The sequence below is a fragment of the Capra hircus genome, chromosome 13 (assembly GCF_001704415.2).
Source record: "Capra hircus breed San Clemente chromosome 13, ASM170441v1, whole genome shotgun sequence".
Lineage (NCBI taxonomy): Eukaryota > Metazoa > Chordata > Mammalia > Artiodactyla > Bovidae > Capra > Capra hircus.
This window is the reverse complement of record NC_030820.1, coordinates 77,777,389-77,803,242: the sequence shown is the minus strand read 5'-3', so window position 1 is coordinate 77,803,242 and position 25,854 is coordinate 77,777,389.

Genomic DNA, 25,854 nt, shown 5'->3' with positions numbered 1-25,854 from the left:
TGAAAGTCATTCAGTCGTGTCCGACTCTTGGCGACCCCAGGACTGTGGCCCTCCAGGCTCCTCTGGTGAATCAACACGTGAATCGACACGTGGTTCACCTTAAATTTACCCGGTGTTATGGGTCAATGACACCGCAATGAAGCTGGAAAGAGAAAAGAAGAAGAAAGGCATGCCAGAGCGGGACAAGGGCTCCAGGGTCCATTGCCTCTTTAGGAAACTTCAGGAGTAAGTGATTCATTCCTACCAGAAATGAGAAGAAGACATGATAATAATAGCAGTCACTGTTCCTGCATACCAACAAGCCAAGGGCTTCCCAGATACTACTTCTATTTTTATAAATTATTGTGTATTTGGATTACAAAACTAAGAGACTCACTATTTAAAAAAAAAAAAAATGAGAGAGGAGGAAGAGAGGAGAGGAGGAATTTGCATATCACGGAAATATGTACCTCACTGTCCTCTAGTCACACTGGCCTTCTCACTGCCTTGCAAGCACCCCAGGCCTGTGCCTGCCCCGGGGCCTTTGCACTTGCTGTTCTCTCTGTCTGGAATGCTCTTGAGTCAGAGAGCCAGGCACACGGCTCTCAACCTCCCTGCCCACAGCAGCGCCTCCATCGTGCCTACCATTCTTCACAGAACTCGTTGCTGCCTGACCCCGTATTGCTTCACGGTCCCTGAGCGACCACCGGAATGCCAGCGCCACGACAGCAGGGACTTCTTCTGTTTTGTTCGCGGCTGTGTCCTCTCTCTTCTGAATAACTCCTGGCACACTGTAGGTGTTCAATAAACAGCATTTGCGGTACAGGTGGATGAATTAGTAAATGGATGTGCACATGAATGAAACAGCTCTCTCTTCGGCTAGGCCAGGAAGAGGAGCTCTCTGAGGGCAGCAACCAGAGCTCGTGTGTCCGGAACCCAGTAGGCATTTGCGGATTGAACAGGTGGTGCATGGAGTCATTGGGAAATGGGAAGAAGGGAGAAAAGGAAGTGTTTATCCAGGCTCCCTGAGAGACTACCCCGTCCTAAGCCCACCCCATATGTTAGTTCACTTCAACACCACAACCACCCTATGAGCTTTATTTTAAGCCCATTCTCCAGATGAGGGAAAACTGAGGCTGAGGGAGAAGAAATCCTTTCTTTCCCCAGGTTCCATAGCCAGGAAGGATGGGCTGAAAGTCAACCCCGTCTGCCTCTAAAGCTAGGGTTCCAAGCCAAATGAATTTGGCCCGTTCATGCTTCCAGCGGTGGCCGAGCACCTGCTCTGTGCCAGGCACTGGGCTGAACCAGCTCGGGGATGCGAGCTCAGGGCTGCCAGGCTTTCAACCCTTGTAAGAGAGCCTGGGTGTCCACGTTTTCCCGTGAAACCTTTTGCCCTTCAGTGCTAGCTACCAAATCAAAATGTTGAAAAGCACTGCACAGGCAAAAGAAAGCGTGTCTGAGGGCCCCTCGCTGGAGACCCCAAGTCTGGGCCCGGAATCTCCAAGAACAGGGACATCATTGACGGTGAAGTAGGCAGAGAAGGCTTCCTGGGGAAGGCAGCATCAGCCTGGCCCTGGGCTGGAGGAGGCTGGGGCCCCTGAGAGAAGGGAGGCAGGAGGGGCTTGGGCTGCCCTCAGGCCACGCTGGGGGTCAGGGCAGTCTCCTGTCCAAGACTCCCCTCTGAAGATGCCTAGCAGGTCGGACCAGACTGACACCAGGAACACCTAGGGGTCAGAACACCACGCCCCCTCTCCACCTTCCTTGGGCCCTCTGGGATCTGAGCCGCCTAGCACATGCTTCCCTGAAGACTCTGTGTCCTTGAAGATTTCGCATGAGGCCGGCTGGAGGAAGACCCTGAGGATGGCCCAGCAGGGCGACTGGGTGGATGTGCCTGAGACAGCAGAGCTTCACGCAGAAAAAGTCTGAGACCCAAAACACTGTATTGGCTTCAAAGGAAGTCATGATATTGACGTGAAATGTCTTTGAAATATAATACTATATCAACCAGTCAAAAGGGTAAGACAATGTCTCTTCCTTTCTTTTTGGCTGTATATAAACCCTCTTTAACGGAAGATGTGGATGGCCTTTATGTTTGACACGACTGAACCAGGGTTTGACACCAAGTCTGTCACTTACTACGTGGGAGACTTTCAGCAAGATCCTGACTTGTCTGTGCCTCTAATATCTCGCTGGTTAAATGAGGTTGAGGGGAATAACTAGGGCCTGGGGCTGACAAGTAGCTTAAAGGAGATAATGCTCATTAAACACTTAGAAAGTAAGTCGCACATAGTAAGCACAAAGTAAATGGCACTGCTAATTATCGTTATCAATATAGTGACTCATCACTATTTCAAATCACATTGTAAAACACACTGGATTCTGGAGATATCAGTATGAACTCATGTCTAGTGAAATATAGATACAGCTGGTCACACATAGAAATATTTGTAGATAAAATCATATACATGAATTAGTAAATAGACACATATTCACAAGTATATTGAGTTGGTCAAAAAGTTCATTTGTATTTTCCTGTAAGCTGGTATAACCCAAACGAACTTTTTGGCCAACTCAATACTTTTTTTTTTTCCTGTTACTTTTGAGAAGGCCTAAAAAAATGCCACCCACTAGCAGCGGGCATGCACGGCACCCGGATGGGACTTCCCTGGTGGCATCTTAGTTTCTAACACCACACTCCAGAGAGGAACAAAGGCTCCACAGAGAAATGATTGAGTCTAAGTTTGGAGCAAGAAATACACAAAACAAGCCTCACACATTTGTGGCACTGGAAGTCAGCAAATGCTCAAAGAAAGAAAGAAAGAGAAGAAAAAAACCTACACTGATGGGGGTACAGCAATGGGCAAGGGAACCAACCCAAAGAGCTCCCACTGGCCAAAGTTGCAACAATTTGAATAATAAAATTAATTCGTATTGAATTATAACTCAAAGTATAAATGAAATAAATTGCCAGGAGTCCATGCTGAAATGACCGAATAAACCGATATGTAAAAGAGAACAGACAGATGTGGGCAGAAGAACTCTGAATCATTTGTACAGCAGAGAGTAACTGCCTACTCCTTGGGTGGAGGCTAACAGAGTGACTTCCTTCTTCCCTTTCTTCCCAGGTGGCTCAGTGGTTAAAGAATCCACCTGCCAATGCAGGAGACGCTGAAACACGGGTTCAGTCCCTGGGTCGGGGAGATCCCCTGGAGGAGGAAATGGCAACCCACTCCAGCATTCTTGCCTGGGAAAATCCCATGGACAGAGGAGCCCGGCAGGCTACAGTCCCTGGGGTGGCCAAAGAGTTGGACTTGGCTGAGAGCAAGCAGGACTACTTCCTCTCCAAGAGCACGATGTCGAGGAGGGCAGGGCGGGGAGAAGCGTGGCGTCACAGCGGAGAAACCTGGTGAGCACTGCCTGAGCCCGGTGATCAAGGTCAACATCAGCAGCGATAGATCCTGTTGACAGAGTGCACTCTTGATGTGATATGATAAAAATGGCACTTTACTGCTGAGAGCTTCCTCCTCAAAACCCATCACCCCCACCTAGCCGCGACAAAAACAGCCGGCCAGTTCTGCCAATAGCGGAGCAGCCTACAGAAAAAACGTCACAGCCATCCCTCAGAACTGTCACTTCACCGAAAAGAAAGCACGTCTGAGAAATCGTCACAGCCAAGAGAAGCCTAAAGGACGTCATAACAAAATGTGATGTGGACTGCTAAATGGGATTCTCAAACAGAGGGAAAAAAAAAGACACTGGGTAAAAAAATTTTACAAACCTGAATAAATTGCAGACTTTCACTGTAACAAATGTACTAGTAGGTAGATGGATGTTAAAGTGTTCATCGTTGGAGAGGCTAGGTGCAGGGTGCTATCTTTTTCATTTTTCTGTCAATCTACAACGGCTGTAAAAAAATAAAGTCATCCTTAAAAACTAGCATCTTTTTCCAATATGCTGTCTTATACATTCTTTTTAAAAATATTTGTTTATTTATTTGGCTGGGCCAGATCTTAGCCGGGGCAGGCAGGATCTTTAGCTGCCGTGTGTGCAATCATAGTTCCCCGACCAGGGATCGAACCCAGGCCCCTGAATTGAGATCATAGAGTCTTAACCACTGGACCACCAGGGAAGCCCCTTATACGCTCGTCTAGGTCATGGAATGACTTTGTCCAAATCCAACTGACGCGTCTTCTATACCAGCAGCTTTATTTTTCTATTTTACTATCTAACCTGTGAGCTTCAGACCTCATGTTTCCAGAACACGGCCTGTGCATCTCCACGTGACACCCTTTCTGTCTGGAAATTGTGCCTGAAACCAAAGGACCTGTCCTCCTGACCCTGGAGAAGTTCTTTGGTTAATTCATCCTGTTTATGTCTGTTGTTTAACCTGAATGCTCTGCAAATGCCGCTGTGGGCTGAACCCTCAGGAGTCATCACTAACTCTGAGTTAAACTGCTTTCTCTCCTCCCTCCTTCCAGTCTCTATGACCTTTCGAGGCCCTCCCAGGACCCTGTGTCCAACTGAGAAGTGGTCTGAAGGCTCCACTCGGGACGTTCCCCATGACAGAGAATGGGTGAAGCAGAATGACCTGCTTCAAATGCCAGTGGTGCTGCGGATGAGAAGCTCTGTGATCGAGTAAGGGTGGGCCCCGACCCCCGACCCCTCTGGACCTCTGCTCCCAGCGTCCCCCTCCCCTGCTCCCAGCGACCCCCTGGCCCCAAGGGCAGCTGACACTGTCTGGGAGGAAAGAGCAAAGGGGAAGCCCCTGGCAAGACACCCATTTCTCAGAAGCTCTGGGTTGGAAGTCAGGGGGCCTGGGTTCAAGTCCAGCGTCTGCCTCTGACTCATAGCGTCACCTTTGGCCACTCACTTCCCCTCGTCTGGACCTCAGGTTCCTCATCGGGGAGTCAGGGGGTGGACCAGCTGGTCTGCCGAGCCTTCCCCATTTGACAGGCGCTGTTGAAATTGGGGCAGGTGATACCATTCCCCTTCCCAGCACCCCTCCTCCCGACTCTCCCAATAAGCGCCGAAGTCCAGAGACATTCCCAGATGACAAACTCACATTCCCATCTAACAGACTGCGATGACCTGTCCCCTTTTTATTTCTCGAAAACAGAAACGCTCAGGGAGGGGTGGGCAGGTGCTTTTTTTAAGGTGCCAGTTCCAGAGGGCCCAGGCTCCGGGCTGGAAGTGAATCACCATGAGTTTGCACTTTGTACACTGTAGTCACTCATAACTGTAGCCTTTGTTTATAATAATCACCGTTGGAATGAAAGGCCCTGAAGGGCCCACCTGCTCCCTCTTTCTCCAACCCTCTCCCTTTCCCTCCATCTGATGCACCTTCCTGTACTTGGAGCCGCTAACTTGTTCCCACCTGAGGGCCCTGGCCTCTGGGGTTTCCTTCACCATCAATAGTCCTCTTTCAGGTCACAGCTGCTTCTCGGGAGACACTCTCCGACCACCCTACTTCAGGAAGCCCCTGGCCACTCTCCGTCACACCACCCTGCAGTGTTTCTCCTAAACGGGCACCAGGGTCTGAAATGATGCTGTTTGCTCACTCGCGCACTGTCTGTCCAAAGGCGGGGATTGTTTTGTTTGTTCTGGGATCAGACTGCGACCTCCTGCCCAGGACCTGGTGCACAGTAGGGTCTCAGTACATCCTGGTGGAACGCATGAGCGAATGAAACCCAAGTCATAGAACTCGTTAGCAGCGGAGTCTGCAGTCCAAAGAGCTGGCATTTGGTGAGCATCTACTGAAGCGCCAATACTTTGGCCACCTGATGCAAAGAACTGACTCCTTGGAAAAGACCCTGACGCTGCGAAAGGTTGAAGGCAAGAGCAGAAGGGGAAGACGGAAGATGAGATGGTTAGATGCCATCACCAACTTGATGGACATGGGTTTGAGCAAGCTCCCAGAGATGGTGATGGACAGGGAGGCCTGGCATGCTGCAGTCCATGGGGTCGCAAAGAGCTGGACACGACTGAGCAACTGAACTGAACTGAACTGTGTGCCAGTTACTACACTGCTGTCCCATCCTCCCAGACGGTGGCTTTACAGTGCCCATTTTGCAGTTAAGATCAGGAGTCCCAGGCTTCAGGGCCTTCAAAAGGACAGAGCTGGCCTTGAGCTCAGCCTGGGGCCTCCAGCGCCTGGGCTCCGTCCTCCCCACTTGGCTCCCCACTGGTGAGAGAGCTGGGGGAGGCGACCAGAGCCCCGCCCTGCACACACCCCCCTTGTCTCAGACCGAGCCTCCTGAGGGCCTCGCTGTCCCTGCCACCTGGTGGGGCCCCAGGGACCAAGCTGGGAGCCAGGTGTGCGGGCAGCCTGGCCTTACGCCCATCAGTGCTGGGAACCAGCTAGGGGAGCAAAGAGTCTGGACCCGTCCCAGGGCCACTGAAGGGGGGCCGCTGGCCCCAGGTGAGCTCCCGGGGGTCCCTGGGGCTCGGATGGCAGCAATGGGCACAGGGTGCTTCTGAGGGCCCAGAGGCTCGGGTCCCACCTGCCTTCCTCTGAGGGCAGAGCTAACCTCTGGGGTTCTGAGCGGAGGAGGGCAGGTAAACAGTGGCTGACAGGCAGCCTGTAAATCCCCAGTGTGGACCGCCACTTCAGCACTTGCTAGCTGTGTGTCCTTGGGCAGATCTCTTCACCTCTCTGGACCTCCACCTCTGGAGGGCGGGTGGTGAAGCTGATTCTAATGGAGCCGCTGTATTTAAGGTCTGCTCGGGGAACAGGGAGGAGAGAAGACAGCTGAGGGGTTGGAGGACAGGCTCCTGCTCAGGTCGAGGAAGCCCCCCTCCCAGTCCACCTCCCACCCCCGGAGGAGGTGTCTGCCCAGCCAGACCTGGAACAGGGAGTGGGAGTTTGGCGCAGAAAAGTAGAGAGAAGGGCGCTCCGGGCAGAAGGCACAGCCTGGGCAGACAGCGGGCATTCTGCCCAGGGAGCCTCCTTCCTTGCTCAGGTCTCAGCTCAAACACCACCTCCTCAGAGGGGCCTCCTTCTGCCTCCAAGGGAGGGAGCCTCACCGCCTGCCTGCCATCAAAGTAGCTTCCTTTCCTCCTCGCACTTAGGGCCATCTCAAGCGTTAGTTTATCACTTGTCTGCTCTGCCAACTCCCCCAGGGCAGGGACGCGTCTGTCCTGCTTGCTGCTCTGCCCAGGGGTCCACACAGCAGCTGGCACAGGGCAGACACCGGCCCCTGCTCCGTGCCTTGCTCTCCTTGCCCGTGAAATGAGCGCCACGACAGCGCACCCCTCGCTGCGGTGTTGTAAGAACTCAATAGCTCGCATTTGTGGGGCCCTTAGAAAATCCAGGCCCCCAGGAGGTGCTCTGCATAAGTGTATAAATAAAAAATACCATCACTGCCTTAAGACAATCAGGGATGTGTAGGTTAGAAAGTCATAATACTGCCGATCCCCAAAGCTGTATAACCCAATATGCTACAGTTTATGCTTACATTTCAATCTCTGTTTTACCTTTTGCCCACCGTTTTATTTTGACAAATTTTAAACGCATAGAAAATAAATAAATAAATAAAAAGAAAACATGGGGCTGTGAAAGCCTACAATCTCACCAGTCAATTGACGTGGCTCAGACGGTAATGAATCCACCCACAGCGTGGGAGACACGGGTTCAATCCCTGGGTCAGGAAGATCCCCTGGAGGAGGGCACAGCAACCCACTCCAGTATCGTTGCCTGGAGAATCCCATGGACAGAGGAGCCTGGTGGGCTACAGTCCATGGGGGTCACAAAGAGTCGGGCACAACTGAGTGGTTAACGCTCTCAACACTGACTTTTAGCTTCGAGTGCTTCCCTCTCTCTAGATAAAACAAGAAAGATGGATATTTATACTTTTATTTTCTTGTCTTATTCTTCCTTTCTGACCCATGTGGGAGCCAGTTGAAGACACCAAGATAATTTATCCCTAAATTCTTCAGCTGTTTGGGGTTTGTTTTTTTTTTTAATCTCTTGCTCAAAGAATGTATGAATTCTCTGGAACCAGTTCTAACCAATTCCCTTACATATCTGTAATTCTACAAACCTGCTAACATGTGAATCCCTGAACCTGGGAACATTTGGTTCTAGAAACCATCATCTGCGGCTTCTTGGAGTCCACTCATGCTTGAGGCTCTACCTCTTGCTCCCCTGGGATTCCCGGAGCCCTGCCGCTGTGGTTCAGGAAGTCTACAAGGCGTCTGATGCCTCTGAAGCCAGATTCCCACTTCCCAGAAGCCAATGCCTGGGACTAAACAAGGGGAAAACCCAGCCAGCCCCGATACGATGCCAAGCCCCGGGGATGTCAAGTGGTACAAGGGCCTGGGTCACAAGCCCAGGGGTGAGACCCCGGCCTGGCCGCACCCACTAGCCCTGCAGGGCCTCCCCAGGGTGCTCAGGCCTCCTCGGGCCAGCCTGGTGAGGGGCAGATGGGCGGCCCCCACCCCCGCCCTGCTCATGGAGCAATCTTCTGAGTCACCCCCACCTCATGACTGGCCTGCCCGCCACCACAGAGGCCTGTAATTAGCCTCCTCCGAGGCTGGGTCTTATCAGCCCATCGGGGCAGACCAGGGAGGGGACGCCCCAGAAGTCCCCGCAGACGCGGCCTGTCCCGGGGCTTGGTGGCACGCAATCCGGGTGTCAGCCAGTCCCACGTCCAGAGGCCCACTTCGGGCTCCCAGCATACCCCCCGTCTGTTCCCCAAAACTCGGCCTCAAATTCCACCATTCAAGCCACGTTCCTGCAAAATGTAAACCAATCACTCACGTGTCAGAGTGATTTTGCCAAAGCCCACCTAGAGAACCAGCGCCGTTAAGCACCTGAGGGGTCAAGGAAGACCCAGTGGGGAGCTGCCTGTGGTTGTGACTGTCAGGCAGCCTTTGCAGGGGGTGCTGGAGAAGAGAGGAAAGAAAGGATGTCTCCTTCCCTCCTCCCTGATTGGAGGCCCTAACCCTGGTGCCCATTCTACAGATGAGGAGACTGAGGTCCAGAGACAATCCAGACCAACTCCCATCTGTCGGGGTGTGCTAATGTTGAGGGAGTGGATAGGGGCCTCTTCCAGGGAAGGGGGAGCCCTCTACTCCAAGCAGAGGGCACAGCGAGGGCAGTCAGGCTGCGACCCAGCATGCTGAGTTCAAATCCGCTTAAACCTTTGCACCTCCGTTTCTTCAACAGCGTCAGCTGCAGATAAAAACACCGTCCTCCTCATGTGACGCAGTGAGAATTAAATCTGGCGCAGACTGAGGCGCCTCCTGAAGACCCAGAGTGGGCTTTTTCCTCCTCTTGATACTGGCAGACTCCTCCTAAGTGGGGTTGAAGGGAGGCAGGGAGGCCACAGTGTCGCTCAACCCGGGGATGCTAACTCTGTGTCCCCCATCACCTCGCCTCCCACACACAGGTCCCCGGGAAGCTGCAGCTGATCCCCAGACTGTCCCCCACTCCAGGATGGGGCTCCCTAGAATTAGCACCCCAGCCCCACACCTGCACAGACACACGCAGACTCATCTCCAGGCCTGCAGCAGGGCAGGCTGCCTTGCGATTATTAAAAATCTCCTCCCTCCCTCCCTCCCCCAGACCTGCTCAACCAGTCTCCCCACAGGAGCAGAGCTGGCCCGACATTGGAACCGACTATTATTCTCTCACTTGTGGGAGAAGCCAGAGGGAACATGGGTGCTGTGTCCTGAATCCTGGGGTGGGGGAGCACCCAGGCCATCCACAGATACCCCTCCACCCCGAGGTCCTGGGCACAGCATTCAAGCTCCCCAGGGCAAGGGGTTCATTGACCCTGAAGACCAGGTAAGATAGAGAGATTAAGCCCCTGCCAAGGGGCAGACTGGAAAACCCTCTTGAATGGGGCCAGGAATGCGGTGTGGTTAAGAGTCAAACTCAGCATCTGGATGCACATCCTGGCTCTGCCTTTGACTTGCTGTGTGGCCTGAGACAAGTCACTTGCACGCTCTGATCCTGCTTTCTCCTTTGTAAAATAAGGATGGTGAATCCCCACATTGCAGGGTCAGTGAAATTTACAAAGCCCCAGGCCCAGTGCCCACCTGGTTCCCTGGGGCCAGGGTCTGCTCACTGTCTTTCTTCCTGGGAGCCCAGGGAGGCTGTGCCCATGTGTGGCCCCTGAGACAGAGCCCTGGGGCCTGGAGCCACTAAGACCTTGAGGTCTAGGCCCATTTCCACCCACCTCTCAACTCCACCAGTGGGAACAGGCCAGGGTATGTGTCCCCCTGACGACTCCCTTGCTCCATAATTAGCATTCGTGGCTTCTTCCTGATAGTTAGGCAGCGCCTGCAGAACCCAGCACACCAGGCCAGACCCAGCAAGGCCCTGTGCTGCCCACGGCACCCACGCTGGCCGGAAGAACAGAGGATGGCTCGGCACAGTGAGTCCTGGGGCCGTGGGGAACCACTGGAGGCCTCGAGGAGGGGCGAGACCTGAGCTGGGAGGGTCAGACGGTCGAAGCTGAAAATTCAGGGCCTCCCAGCTGTTCCTCTCACCCTATGGAATAGCAGAATAGCCAAGGGTGCAAGCTGCCTGGATTCAAATCCAGACTCAATACCTGGAGCTTCGTGGCCATGAGCAAGTCACGGTGCCTGCATCTCCGTTTCCATCAGTCAGAGAGGGGTGATAACAACCTAGAGGTGGGGGAGTTTATATGCAGCAATGACTCATGAGCACACGTAGTAGGTGATCAATAAATAGAAGCTAGGAGTTGTTTCTGTATCTAGCCAGTGTCTCTCTTCACGTTGTTCCCTCTGCCTGGGAGGCCCTTCTCCATTTGTCTCATATGAACTCCCATGCATCCCTATGGCCCCATCTAAACATTGCCTCCTCAGAGGAGCCATCCCTGACCCCCTATACTCACACACATGCGCGTGCGCGCAGACACGAACGCATGCACACACATAGGACGTCCTCTCTTCTGGGCTATCTGGTGCCACATTTGGGGCCTCCTTCAGCAGCTTGGCCACACTCTGGGTAGATGAGCTGATGCTCTGGGGTTCACCACGGATCACCATCGCCTGGCATGCAGGGATTGTGGGTGGACGGAGTCCTCTCTTTCTCTCTCTCTCATTCACTCTCTCTCTCCCTCTCTTCTTATTTCTTTTATAATTTCAATCAAAACAGACTCAAAAAATCCCTGCAGATGTGGGAAAAGCTTATAGTTTCCAGGCAAACTGAAAAACTTTTCTCTGACCAATTCCAGAGAAAAGGAGAGCAAAGATTCCAAAAAGGTAAATTCGAGATTGAAAAGCCCTTTAATGAAATGTGTTATAGATTTTAAAAAAAAAATAAGAAATACCATGTGGAAAGATAAGAAGAATAGAGTAGATCTGTGTGTGCCGATCTGGAACAGGGTCCAAGATAAGCTGTTAAATAAAACAAAAATAAAATGAGGGGCAGACTGAGGTATAAAAGACATTGGCTACCATCCGTGTGGGTAGCAGGGACACAGGAAAGGACAATTTATAAATTTGTTTGTATTATGTAAATTAGCTCAGGGGGAAAAATTGGTAAATAGTGGCTGCTTCTTGGGGGAGAAAGTTGGAGACTGGGGATCAGGAAGAGCAGAGACTTATTTTTCATTCCATATTCTTTTGTACTTTCTGGAGTTTGTACCTTTCACTCACAGGAGCTATTCAAACATAAGCATGTGAGTAAAGTTTTGGGCTTTGGAAACACACACTCCAGCACCAGGCCCCATGTGATGCAGGAACACTCTTCAGCACCCCTGACAGGCTCTCCTGCCTTGAATGCTCCCAGTCATGGGGAGCTCAGTAACTCACTAGCCAGTCAATCCATCCTGGGGTGGCTTGGAAGGGTGGGGTTGGGCTCAAGGAGAGAAGGCAGAAATGTGCATCTGGGGCTGCAGATAGATGCCTCTCCCGTGTCCCCGACAGTGGATAGAAATGTGACTTTCTGACTTAGGGACCTGCTCCGAGGGCCCGTCTGTCCTGAGGCCCAGGCAGGAGGTGGGCAGGGTGGCAGGGCGTGCTCTACTGTGACTCAGGCCCCACGGGTGCCCGGGGCACAGACAGCTTCCCAGGGCACAGGGCTGTGACTCAGGGCCACACAGCAGGGCCAGCCCAGGTGGCAGCTGGCAGGCCACCAGCACACCCGCACCCTTCTCAGCCTAGAACCCCAGCAGGGCCTCTGTCCCCGGGCACTCGGCACCTGGCTCGGCGCTGGCCCCTGGCAGAGGGTGGGATGGGGAGAAGGTTCTGGCACCAGGCAGCCTGGGTTTAAACCCCTGCCTCAGTTTCTCCTTCTGTACAGGAGAGAGCCCCATCGCCCTGCCTCCTCACGAGGCTAGTACAGAGATGCTCTGAATCCATCACGTCCGCGCCAGGAGCAGCCCCAGCACGGAGCCGGCACTCAGCAAATGTCTGCCATTACTGCTGCGGGTACCCAGACTGTCATGAGGGTCACTGACCCTGGAGCTTCTCAGGGAAGCCTGGGTACCCCAACGTCACCCTGCATGGCCCGGTGAGCAGGCCCCGAAGGAGCAGGCCTCCAGGGGCACCCAGCAGCCCTGAGGGACTCCTAGGTCCTCCCCCACAGATTGTCAGTCCGAGGAGGGCAGAAGTTTCCTCTTTCCTCAGCTGTGCCCCATGCTTGGAGTGGTATCTGGCACACAGTCAGGGTGGGCTTCATGGGCGTGCGACCAGGCCCGTCACACAGGGTCCCACGTTCAGACACTCCCTTGCTGGTACCATCTTGAAATTCTTCCTTTTGAATAAGAGGCACTGCACTTAATTTTGCACGGGCCTCCCCACCCCCCGCAAATCCTGTAACTAGTCACGTACATAGTCGACACCCAGTGTGGGTGCAAAAGAGGGTAAAGAGTCTGCCTGCAATGCAGAAGACCTGGGCTTGATCCCTGGGTTCGGACGATCCCCTGGAGGAGGAAATGGCAGCCCACTCCAGCATTCTTGCCTGGAGAATTCCATGGGCAGAGGAGCCCGGCGGGCTACGGTCCATGGAGTCGCAAAGAGTCAGACAAGACTGGGCACCTAACACAGCAGCGTGGACTTCTGAGTAAACGAGCGGCCAGATGGATGTCGCCCGTGGCATCTCCTTGTACCTTTCACCCCGAGAGTCGTGGATTCCAAGGCTCCTTTTACTGACAGGGAAACAGGCTCATGGAGGTGAAGAGACGCACCCCCAAACCACCCAGAACTAGAACCCTAAAGCCCTGGTGCCCACGGCCACCTCAAGCGCGGCAGGCTGGGTGACGGGAGGACAGAGCCCCGAGGATCTCGGGGGAAACTGAGGCCTGGCTCAAGGTGGGAGCTGGCCCCGCTTGGCACGAGTGCCTGCCCAGGAGGCAGCCTGGCCGGGTGCCTGGTCAGGAGGCGGGAACCTCTGTGAATCGCTCCTCAGTCCCCGCGACCACAAGCGGGTTGGGTGAAAGGCGGCGGCTCCCCGCCCGCTTCCCCGCCGACGTGGGCTCAGACAATGGGCCTTTGTGCCCGGCGTGGGCGGGTTGTCAAGGTGCGCGGCCCTGGCCCAGAGCCCTGGCCTCAGCCTCCATGCGGGCCAGAGGGCCGGAAAATCCAGGAGACAAGGAAGCAAGGCCTCTCCCCGAGACAATCACAGCCAAGGAGATGGGGGCACAGAGCAGGTGTGCCAGCCCTCCAGGGCCACACAGTGCACGAGTGTCAGAGGCCGGGCATCAGCCTGCAATGCCAGCCTCCCGGTCACGTGGCCAGAGGGTGCCCACCCTGCAGCCGGGGCTTGGACAGCCCTGCTGCTCAAACCCACCCTCGGAGGGTCGGCAGAGCCGGGACCCCCTCCCTCTCTCCTCTCACTGCCCCTCTTACATCCCCATCCTGAAGGAGCTCAACTGGAAGTGACAAGCCCCCCGGGAGTTCCCCCCAAGACTGCCACAGCCACAGCCCTGCTAGGAAATCGTGACCCCTGGGGGCTCCATCAGACTTGCTCTAGAGCTCTTTCTCGTTTTGAGACCACACGCCTGGTGGGAAACTGCCTGGTGCGCCCAGCACTGCCAGGAGCTCCACTTTACAAGAGAAAACAGAGGCTCTGAGATGGGGCTGAGCCCTCCCAAGGGCCCCCAGGATGCAGCGGTAACGTGTAGCTGGACTCCAAATATTTCCGCTGGCCTCCAGAGAAAAATGGGGGCGAAAGATGACAGCCTGGCCCTCCCAGCACCTACCAGCTGGTGGGAAAGACAGAAGTCAACAAGAGGGACAGTGATAATGAAGAGTAGCTACCAGTTATCAAGCATTCAACACATGCTTTATGCACAGAATCGCATTTCACTGTTGTAAAATCACGGGGAGGCAGGTATTATTCTTGTCCCCATTTTACAGATGAGGAAACTGAGAGGCTCAGAAGAGGCAATTTACCCAAAGTCAGTCAGCTAACGGATGGATCCGAACCCTGACCCCTGAATGTCTCTGCTCATTCATCCCCTGCCAGGCGGAGTGAATTGCGCCAAATTACCGATGAGGACGCTGAGGCTCTGGGCAGCAATGTGACATGCCCAAGGTCACACAGCCAGCAAGTGGGAGGAGGGCTTCAACCCCGGGCCTCTGGCCCCCAGAATCCAGGTCTGGGTTCCTTCCTCCTCTACCTCAACTGGGTCTGTGAAACGTCCCTCGGAGCCATCTGCACCAGCAGCCCCTCCTCCTCATCTCCCACCTGATTGGATGCAGCCGCCCCTCCGCCCCCATCCCCGCTGGCCTCTCCCAACATACAGCAGATGCTTATGAAAATCCGGAAAAGAATCCCAGTCAGAAGCAAGCTAAACGTCCATGCGGAGAGCTTGCAGGAGAGCGCTGTGGTCTGATCCTACACCAAAAATAAATAGATGCGCCCGAGCTGCTGTACCGATGGCGACGGATCTTGAGAACAGAACGCTGAGTGGGAAAAAAAGCAAGTTGCAGAAGCAAAAGTACCAGTGACACCATCTGTTGAGTCACACCCACAACCAAAACAGCACCCCAGGTCTCCAAGGGGGGTGTGTGTGTGTATAAACCACTTTGGGAAATTGGCCATAGCTACAAGGACTAAATACGTGCCTCATAACCTCACTCTTGAACATACACTGAAAGAACTGTGTTCTTAGGTCTGCCAAAAGATATGCATAAGAATGTTCATAACAGCGCTATTTGAAATACTGGAAACCAGAAATTAAACGTACATCTCCACAGACAGTACAGCGATTATATGAGCTGTGGTCTGTTGAACCAGTGGACTACTACACAGCAGTGTGAAGGAATGAGCCACTGAACAAACGCGGTCGATCCCACCAGGTTGAGAGGAAGCGCCAGATACAGAAGAGCACTCACAGAACGGCCCCCATTTGCACGCAGTTCGAGAATGGCAAAACCAAAGGCTCAGAGTGGCCCGTGACTGGATCCAGGTAGTGATCCCATGGGCCATCACATTACACAGTTGAGATTGGTGCACTGTGCTGTGTATGCGTTATACCTCCATCAAACAAGCAACAGAAGGGCAAAGTCATCAGTGGAATCACGAGCACCCAGCCAGGCCCGCAGCAGCTTCGAGGAGAAATGCAACCGGGAAGAGGCAGGGGCCAGGGGCGCCGTCTCTACTGGGCTGTTTTCTTCTTAAGCCGAGTGACGGCTGCATGAAAGCTGACTATGTGATCTTTTAAATGTTTTTCTGAATGTCTGAAACATAGCACTGAAAAAGCAAACCAAAACCAAAAACCATTTCCAAGGCGTCTGCTGCTCTGGAAGGCACGCTGGTTCCCCACTGCCTACAGGTTGAGGCCCACCCTCATTTTGCATGCCATTCAAGGTCTCATCCTGGGCCTCAACCTGTCTTTCCAGCCTCCTCTCTCACTCCTCCCCACCAGCCAAGCTGGTCTCTGCACTCTTCCCCTAACACACCTTAAACATTCCCAGCTCCACGCCTTTCCTCCCACCTGGAATGCCCTCCCCATTCCTGTACCAATTACGCTGAGTGCTTGAAGCTATTAACTCCTGAAATCAGAGGCTGAGCCCTGGGGAGGCTGGAGCACTGCTTTCAGCCCAAAACAATCTCCATTGTCACCCCCCAAAAGCGATCCCAGAGAACCCAAGCACAAGGAGTGGTCCTGCTGTGCCACGGTTTCCAGACAAATTCTCCCACACCCCATTTCCAGAGACCCCCACACACCAACAGAGGAATTCTGGCCTTCACTCTTCCCTAAGGGTTGGGTCTGTATCATTCTCATTTTACGCTGGGGGAAACAAAGGCTCAGAGTGGGCAAGTGACTTGTTCAAAACACTCAGCAAAGACTGTCTGGTTCCTGAGACCTTGGCGTCCCCTGAAAGCTTGTAATCGTGACTGGCTCCAAGCTTGTTCCTGCCTCATGACCTCTACGTGTGCTGTTCCCGCTTCTGGAATGCCCTTTTCCTAGATCTTCCTGTGCCCAGCTCCTTCTCATCATTCTGGTTCATGAATTCAGAGCAGCCTTTCCAGATCCCACTCCCCCCGACCAGGGCAAAGTATAAGCATGCTAAGTCACTTCAGTCGCATGTGACTCTTTGTGACCCTGTAGACTGTAGCCCGCCAGGCTCCTCTGTCCATGGAATTCTCCAGGCGAGAATACTGGAGTGGGTAGACATTCCCTTCTCTGGGGGATCTTCCCGACCCAAGGATAGAACCTGCATCTCTGGCTTCTCCTGCACTAGCAGGCAGGTTCTTTACTGCTAGCGCCACCCAGGAAGCCCCGGGGCAAAGCAGTCCACCCTTATTTTATTCTAGTCCCATCACTCACATTATCTGAAATTGCTCTGAGTATTTACTCACTCCTGTTTTATCTGCCACACGCGCAGCCCCTAGGATATAAGCGCCACAAGGCAGGGTTTCTGTCATTCAGTGTGGCGTACCGGGGTCTGACACAGTAGGCACTCAGTGAATGGGCGAGACCACCCTCTCTGACTGATGGTGCCCGCCGGGATCACACAGTGAGAATGCCACGGAGAAGGGGCTCCGTGACCGCGTAGGACCAGAATCTCTGCTCCTCGGCACTCAGCTCTACCCAGGGCCAAGGCCGCATGCGGGCCAAAGAGACGGGAAAGAAAGGTGACGATGCTCTGGGCCAGGCATCCTGGCAGACCCCGTCCCAACCACCAAGCAGGCTGAAGGGCCCCACGTCCCACTGAAAACATGTATTTTTTGCTCTTGATATTTCTGACTTTGTTTAATGGTATGATTTTGCCCTTATATTGTTGTTAATTTTTAGTTTGGGGTTTCTTCTTTGTCTTGTAGCCCCATTTCCCCAGGCTTTTAGCATTTTCATAGTTGCTTATATAGCCTGTATGGCCCCCACAGGGTAAAGATAAAAAGAGAGAAACAGTAAGAAATGAGGAGAAAGAGACAGAAATGAAAGAAGGGACACAGAGGCAGAATAAAGAGAAATAGGTGGACATGGAGAGACAGGTACAGAGAAAGAGAGAAGGATGAGAGAGGCAGAGAGGAGAGACCAAGAGGCAGATGGCGCGGGGCCTGCCGCCCACATCTCCTCTGTAGGACGTGCACCTCGCCGACTATGACAGCGTTTACTGAACGCTTCCCGCCTGCAAGCACATGCTACACATGTGACAACTCGTGTTGGAGTCTCATTCACCGCGAGGTGAGTGTTACCCTCATTCCTGTTGTAAAGATGGGACGCAGAGGGGTCCCCAGCTCACGCCCGGTCACACAGCCAGCCAATGTGAAGCCAGCTTTAAGCGGCAGGTCTGCCCCACACCGAAGGCCAAGCCACTTCCTCTAGTAATGGGTCTTGGGGTTTCTAGATTTGTTTTAGGACAGCTCTTCTCAAATTCGGCTGCACCAGCCAAAGACGGCATGAGTCCTAATTCAGCAGGGCCGGGGCGGCGCCCAAGACGGCATTCCTTTCAGCCTCTCGGGTGGGCCCGGCTGACGCTGTGGACCCCAGATCACACTCGACCAGCACAAGTGCAGAGGCCTCTGTGAACCTGAGGATCTGATCGGCAGCCTCGGATCCCCATCCAGGCCACAGGCCCTGGGGCTCCCTTGGCCCCTTTGGGTCAGTTCTGTTCTCAGCGCTTCCTGTTGCTCTGCCTTCAGATGCCTGGGAATTCCCCATAACCCAACTGCTGCGGCACACAAAGACAGCTGCACAAAGATGTCCATTGTGGCTTCGTTTATGGGAAAGACAAACTGGAACCACCTAAATGTCCACCAGTTGGGGACTGTTAAATTACACCGGGATTCATGCAGCCATTGAAAATGGGGGCAGAGCAAAGCTGAAAACATGCATGACACCTGACCCACAGTTCCACTTCTAGGAATACATCCTCCAGGCCTGCACATGGGCACACAGAGGCTTGCATAAGCCTATCTGTTGCAATTTGTAGTGGTGAAAGCCTACAAGCAACTTGATATCCCTGAATAAGGAACTGGTTCACCAAACAGTTCATTTCTATAAGGGCCTACCACATGGGCTTAAAAGAAAAAAAAAAAGCAAAAAGGACAGTCCTTTAGGCACCTATGTGGACCTCCTCCAAGGTCTACTGTTTGGTGAAAATAACAAGACATAGAAACAGTGTGTAGGGTCTTCCAATATCTATAAGGAAAACAAGAAGAAAGAAATTGTAGGTTTTTGTTTATCTATGCATAGGACTCTTCTGGAAACCAAAACAAGAAGACATCTCGGTGAAGAACTGAGGGAACAGGGACAGGCAGGAGACAGGCTTTACTGTACACTACTTGTACCTCTGGAATCTGGCACCATATAAATGCATCATCGATCAACAAAAATTAATAAAGAAGTTTAAATGAAAGAAGAGTGCTACATTTGGGGATGTGGGGAAATGCTTCTGATGAACTGTTGAGGGAAGAAAAAGGAGACGACCCAATCTTTATAATGCAGTGTTCACATACACCCATGCATGCAGGTACAGAGAGAGGTGTCCATCAGGGAACTGTTCACAAGCAGAGTCGCTGCTGTTGATGCGCTCTGTTAATTCATTAATCCTCACAAAGGTGGGGGGAGGAGGATAGGCTGATGTTGACCCCATTTCACAGGTGGGGAGACTGAGGCCCAAGAGGGGTCATCTCCTGGCCAAGGTCTCACGGTCAGGGCAGGCAGAGCGAGACGAGAGCCATGGTCACTGGGCCACAGGGCCCTCTCAGTTCCACTTGGGTGATTTTTAATTTTTGCTTTGAATTTTTCAGCATTGCTGGACTCTAAAACAATGAATCTGCTTATCTGTCTATCTCTCTCTTTCTCTCCCTCCCTCCCTTCCTCTCCTTTTAAATAAAGTTTTAAAGAAAAGGCCTTCAGAACATCCATGTTCCCACATCTGCCATCCTCCTCACCTAGCACTCATGTACCCCTGGGACTTGCCTTTGAGCCCCAGGTATGAAGAATCCTGGGGACAGCTTTTAAGAAGAGTACATTTCACGACTTCCCTGGCAGTCATATTAGGGCTTCTCTGGTAGCTCAGTTGGTAAAGAGTCCGCCTGCAATGCGGGAGACCCCAATTTGATTCCTGGGTCAGGAAGATCCCCTGGAGAAGGGATAGGCTACCCACTCCAGTGTTCTTGGGCTTTCCTTGTGGCTCAGCTGGTAAAGAATCCACCTGCAATGTGGGACATCAGGGTTCAATCCCTGGGTTTGGAAGATCCCCTGGAGAGGGGCAAGGCTACCCACTCCAGTATTCTGGCCTGGAGAATCCCATGGACAGTCCATGGGGTCACAAAGAGTCAGACCCGACTGAGCGACTTTCACTTTCACTCACTGGTGGTCCAGGGATGGGGAGTCTGCCTGCCAATGCAGGAGACACAGATTCAATCCCTGGTCCAGGAGGATTCCACACACTGCGGAACCACTAAAGCCTGTGGGCTACAACTACTGAGCCCGCAGGCTGCACCCCCTGAGGCCCGAGCACCGAGCGCCTGCGCTCCACCCGGGAGAAGCCACCACCGTGAGAAACCCACGCACCGCAACAAGGAGCAGCCCCGCTCGCTGAGACTAGAGAAAGCCCGTGTGGAGGAAGGAAGACCCCGTGCAATCAAAAAAAATTTAAGTATATTATATATCAAGCCAGGGCAGAGAGAATGTTCTGGATAAAAGGAGCCCAAAGAGATCCTATCAAATGCAGGGACTGATCCTTGACTAAAGTCCAGACAAGAAAAATAAACACACACACAGAGCTGTCGAGGACACTTTGGAGCAACCTCAGTAATTTAGACACAGATTGGATATTAGGTAACGTGACCAGATCAATGCTAACTTTGTTGGATGTGATCATGGCGTTGGGGTTGGGCCTGGGAATGCCTACGTTCTTCAGAGGTGCTTGCTGAAGTATTTGGGGTGAAGGGTCAGGATGTGTGCAACCTACAAACATGTCAGCAAAAAATCATGCACAGAGAGACCAAGAATGCCCATGGGGCCAAGGGTTGAGTGTTGACAGTTGGGGCATCTGGATGAAGGCACTACAGCAGTTCCGTGTAAGGTTTATGCACATTTCTAGAAAGACTGGAAATCTTCCAAATAAAAATCTGGGAGAGATCACTGGTTTTCCACACATGGTGGTATCGAAAGAGACTGACCACAAAGGCGCACCCAGGAACCTTCTGGAGTGATGGAAATCTGTGTCTTGATCACGGCGGTGGTTATGCAACGAAATTCACAGAACTGTGCACCAAAAAAAGAGTGACCTCTATTGCAAGTTAATAAAGTGACCTTCATTGAATTATACTTCCCAAAAGGTGACTTTAAAAAAGAAAAGTTGGAGAAGACAAACAGCCAGCCAGGCCCCAACCCACACAGGCTCTGGGAACACAGAGGGTCCTGCCTTGAGCCAGCCAGGCCTGAGCATGTTCCACTGTGGACCCCAGGGGTTCAGCAATGCACAGAGGCTGGCTCTCCAGATACTGGGACCTGCAGCCTGGCCTCGAGGAGCACCCAGGCACCAGTTAGACACCTCCTGCCTCGCCGCCTCAGCCTGACTGCAGGGCCTCAGTCTCCCCGGGACCAGCAGGGGCATACTGAATAACTAACTCCCTGTGTGTCCCAGAGAAAGCGGGCTGGGTGCCCCTCATAGGAGTGAGTGACCACTCATCTTCATCACTTGGTCCACTCCGCCATCACTGGGGACAGCTGGATCTACAGAGGCCCAGAGGAGGGAAGCAACTTGCCCAAAGTCACACAGCAAGTCAGGTCACTCTGTCTGGGATAGATCATTCCTAAAGCTTTGAGCCTGAGGTCATCACATCCAAGCACCCCCATTTCTCAGACTGGAAGCCCAAGGCCCGAAACAGTGTCAGCAGGCAGGTGAGCCATGTCTTGGGAATCCCAGACCCTGCTGCCCTGGCCCTATTTGGTGTGGTTCCCACAGGCAGGCTCCTCACGGGGTTGCTGGGGAGGTAGGGTGTGAGTCTCCGGTCCTGACCACCATCCTCTGTCATTCCTGCCGTCCCTTCCTGGGCATCCTCTGCCCCCACCCCACAGGGGCAGAGAGAGGAGGCAGGGGTCCCATGCCTGCCCCCCACAGCCCCAGGGAGCGCCCACATGGCAGAGGGCCACGGATTCTGCCCAGCCCACGAAACTCACCTCACCCAGAACCTGTTTCAACTCCTCCAGCTCTGCTTGGCAGCCGTGGAGGCCTCATTAAGTGATGCCAGTGCCTCCCACACACACCTGAAGAAGGGGAGGGGGCACACACCACGACGGAGCCCTAGGGCACCTTCCTCAGAGACCCCTGGGCCCCTGGAGGGCAGAGATGGCCCAGCACCCTGCCAGCCAGGGCCTGGGTATCAGCAGCCTCGCTACAAAATGGTCAGGCCGCCTTCTCCCCAGGCAGGCCTGTGTGGGTCCTCTGAGCTGTTTAACCTTCTTAATTAACCGGCAGTGATTAAGAGGCCACCTTGGAAGGCCCCCAGGGCTTCGGGGAAGGCTGGGGCCAGGGCCCCCCAGCCATGGCAGACTCGGAGGCTCCCCACTCAGCAAAACAGAGAAGAAGCCCCCATCCCACACCAGACAGCTGGGGGCAAAACAGCCCATCCCCACCCCCCCACCCCCGCATCAGCTGTGTGACGCTGAGAAAGTGGCCTCGCTTCTCTGGGCCTCGGTTTCCACTGAGAGGAAGGCAGGGTGGCGGTGAGACCTGATTAATGACTGTTTGTGAAAAGGCCCCAGTGATGCTGCTGATAACAGGCCCAGCTATTATTCTGGGAAAGGCATCGAGGAGTGTCTGAGCCCATAATTACCGAGAGGATGAAAACAGTAAGGAACGAGGAGGCCTCGCCCAGTCCTGCCTGCCCCTCATGTCTGCCCTCCTGCCGTGGCAGGGCTCCTCCCAGTGCACGGGGACCTTGGGAAAGGAGCTGTCAGACCCCAGCCTGGGCCCTGAGACTTCTGTTCCTCTTCTCAGCACCGAGAGTACTCAACTGTGTCCATCCATTTCTTCACTCATTCATTTGTTCACAAATGTTTATCAAGGAGGGCATGGCAACCCACTCCAGTATCCTTGCCTGGAGAATCCCCTGGGCTGAGGAGCCTGGCAGGCTAGAGTCCCCGGGTGGCAGGGTCGGACACAACTGAAGCGGCTTAGCACGCGAGCACACAGATGTTAGTCAGTACAGCAGCAAATGAGATAGACGTGGTCATGCCCACAAGAGCGCATTCTACTAGAGGAAATGAGTGATAAACAAGTAAGGATCCATCAGAGGAGCAGGGCATTTTTTAAGCTGATGTGATAGAGAACAACTGATCTCAAGGGCTTAAGGAGGACTTCTCTGGAGAGGTGAAACATTAGCGCTGAAAACCAAAGGGTGAGATGGAGCTGCCACGGGAAGAGAGTTCCAAGCAGAGGGCAGTGCATGTGTAAAGGCCCTGGGGTGAGAAACTGGCCTGTTGGAGGAAGCTGGAGCAGGGAGGAAGAAGGGGAGAGTGGTGGGAGGTGAGGTCAGAGAGGCGGGCAGGGTGGGGAGCGGACCAGGCAGGCCGTGATGCAAGCGTGAGCCTGGATTGCATCCTCAGGTCAGCGGGCAGCTGCGGGAGAAGTTTAAGATGGAGAGGGATGGAGTGGGATCAGCTCACCACGCAACGTGCAGGGCCTGCTCAGTGCACACGTGCGTGTGAAGTAAGCATCCAGACGGCTGAAGACCCCGATGATGATCACCTTGCCCGTCTGTGGAACCCTTGCCCACTGGGAAGTCAAAGCTTGGCTCTACCACTCCTTGGCTCTGTGACCTCAGGCCTCAGTTTCCTGTGAAACAAAGATAACAGGTTCTTCCTTTGAAATGGGGACGGCCCCCCCCCCAACTCACATGGAGAGGATGATCTAAATCCCCAGACACTGACACAGCATGAGTTTCCTGAGCACCTACTATGTGGAGTGAGAATCTGCAGGATGGACCTGCCAGGAGAACTTGGAAGGGGACACTCAGTCCTCCTGAGGGCTCTGAAGCATCAATGCCTGATTTAGATCCCAGCTGTGCCCCTGAGAAGCTGTGTGTCCAGCTTCCCTGGGGGCTCAGTGGACAGTAATCTGCCTGACAATGAAGGGGACATGGGTTCGCTCCCTGGTCCAGGAAGATCTCACATGCCACAGAGCAACGAAGCCCATGCCACAACTACTGAGCCCGTGTGCCTAAAGCCTGTGCTCCATGACAAGAGAAGCTGCTGCGATGACAAGGCCATGCCCTGCAGTGAAGAGCAGCCCCCACTCACTCCAACCCAAGAAAGCCAGCGCACAGCAGTGAAGACCCAGTGCAACGAAAAATAAACATTATAAGCAAGAGGGGTCCTCTAAAAAAGAAGAAGAAGCTGTGTGCCTTGGACAAACATTTTGACCTCTCTGAGCCTCAGTTTCCTCATCTATAAAATAAAGTTAATAATAGTAATTGCAGTTGTTGGAAGGATTAAATCAGTTAATATGTATCATATATTGGGCTCAGCAGGTAGAGAGTCCGCCTGCAGTGCAGGAGACACCGGAGATGTGGGTTCAATCCCCGGGTCGGGAAGATCCCCTAGAAGAGGAAATGGCAACCCACTCCAGTATTCTCGCCTGAAAAACTCCCATGAACAGAGGAGCCTGGGGGCTAGAGCCCACAGTGTCACCAAGAGTCGGACACAACTAAGCAAACAATTGTGTATTATCCATTTCTTAAGGCCTTCTTTAAGCGAGCTCCCCACCGCTTCGCCCCCCACCAACTTGCCAATGCTGAATTTCTTAGCTCAGTCACTGCCCAGCACGTCCAGTCTCACCTCTAGACTGTGACCTTCCAGTGACAGGAGGGATCCTTTAAATCACATTCCTCAGAGGAGCTCCTCGGTGCCACTGTGGCTCCCCACTGCCCCCAGGCCAGGGTACCTCAAGCAGATCTTGCCACCGCTTAGCCCACCCTCATCTTCCCATCATGCCCCCAGCCTGAGCAACTTCCGGTTCTCTGAACGCCCTGCCTCCGGCCCTTTGCACATACTGTGCCTTTTGCTGGAATGTCCTTCCTCCCAGTATTCTGCCAGAACCAACTCTTCCTCCTAAGGGAAGGCGTCTGAGGCTCCCAGGGGCTGCCACATGCTGCTCGCTTAGCACCCCGTGCTCTCCCATCAGAGCACCTGCCAAGGGACATGTCAGCTAGACTGGGAGGATGCTGGCAGCCAGAACCGAGTCTGGGGCCTCTCCCTTCTGTGAGGCCGGAAGGCTATCTGTGAAGGGGGACGTGGCAAATGGAGTGAGTGAGTGAGGTGACTGAGGTGGGTGACCTGAGCCAAGCTGAACTGAGGGGAGTTAATTCAAGTCTCGACAAGGTGAGTTGAGGAAATGAGGTGAAGTTGAGCTGAGTTGAGCATTAAATTGAGTTGAATTGACTTGAGTGAATTGAAGTGGGTGAAACTGAGGTGAACTGAAGTAAATTAAACAGTTGAACTGCGAGAAACGGAACTGAGTTGAGGTAAGGGGAGTTAAGTTAGGATGAGTTGAGTTAAATCTAATTCAAGTGGGTTTTAACCTGAGTTGAGGAGCACAGAGCTAATGTACGTTGAGTCAAAATGAATTGAGATGAGAGGAATTAAACTGTGTGAGTTTAGACTGCAGTGAGTTTTGCTGAGTTGAGTTGAGGAGTTCAGTCAAATCAAGTTTAGGTGAGTTTTAAACTGAATTGAGTTAAACCAAAGTTAATCAACTCTTTTTAATTGCTGCCCCTAACAGCATGTGTATCGACTTCCCAGATGGCTCAGCGGGTGAAGAATCAGCCTGTAATGCAGGAGACTCGGGTTCGATCTTCGGGTCGTGAAGATTCCCTGGAGGAGGAAATGGCAAGCCATCCCAGTATTCTTGCCTGAAAAATCCCATGGACAGAAGAGCCTGGCAGGCTACAGTCTATGGGGTCTCAAAGAGTTGGACACGACTGAGTGCTTAAGCATGCTTTCATGCCTGCAAGGAGCATGTTTAGACAGTTTTTTTTTTTTTTTCCCTGCCTCCCTGTGAAGTTTTGATGCCTGTCTTCTAATTTACCATTGTATATGTGGGATGTTGTTGTTGTTGTTGTTGTTGTTGTTGTTGTTTGGTATGCATATCTGTGCTTTAGACATAAAAACATTAAGAGATTTTCACCCCACGAGAATCAATTTCCATCCTCTTGGGGGCAGCATCATCCCCGTCACTGCCACCCCATTGCCCTTGAGAATGTTAAGTTAGGCTGAGCTGAGGCGAACACAGTTGCAGCTCTTGGAAAGGCTCCATCTTGTCTTCCTGAAGGTAGAAGTTTCTGGGACAAGGGTTGAGACTCCTGCAAGACTGAGGCAGAGGCCAGGCCAACCTCCGTCCCAACTCCCCTTCCACCCTGCCTAGTTCCGTTCAGCCCATTCCCTCAGCTGTGTAAAAGAAGGAAAAGGAAGCATACAGTCCTGAAGCAGGGATGAG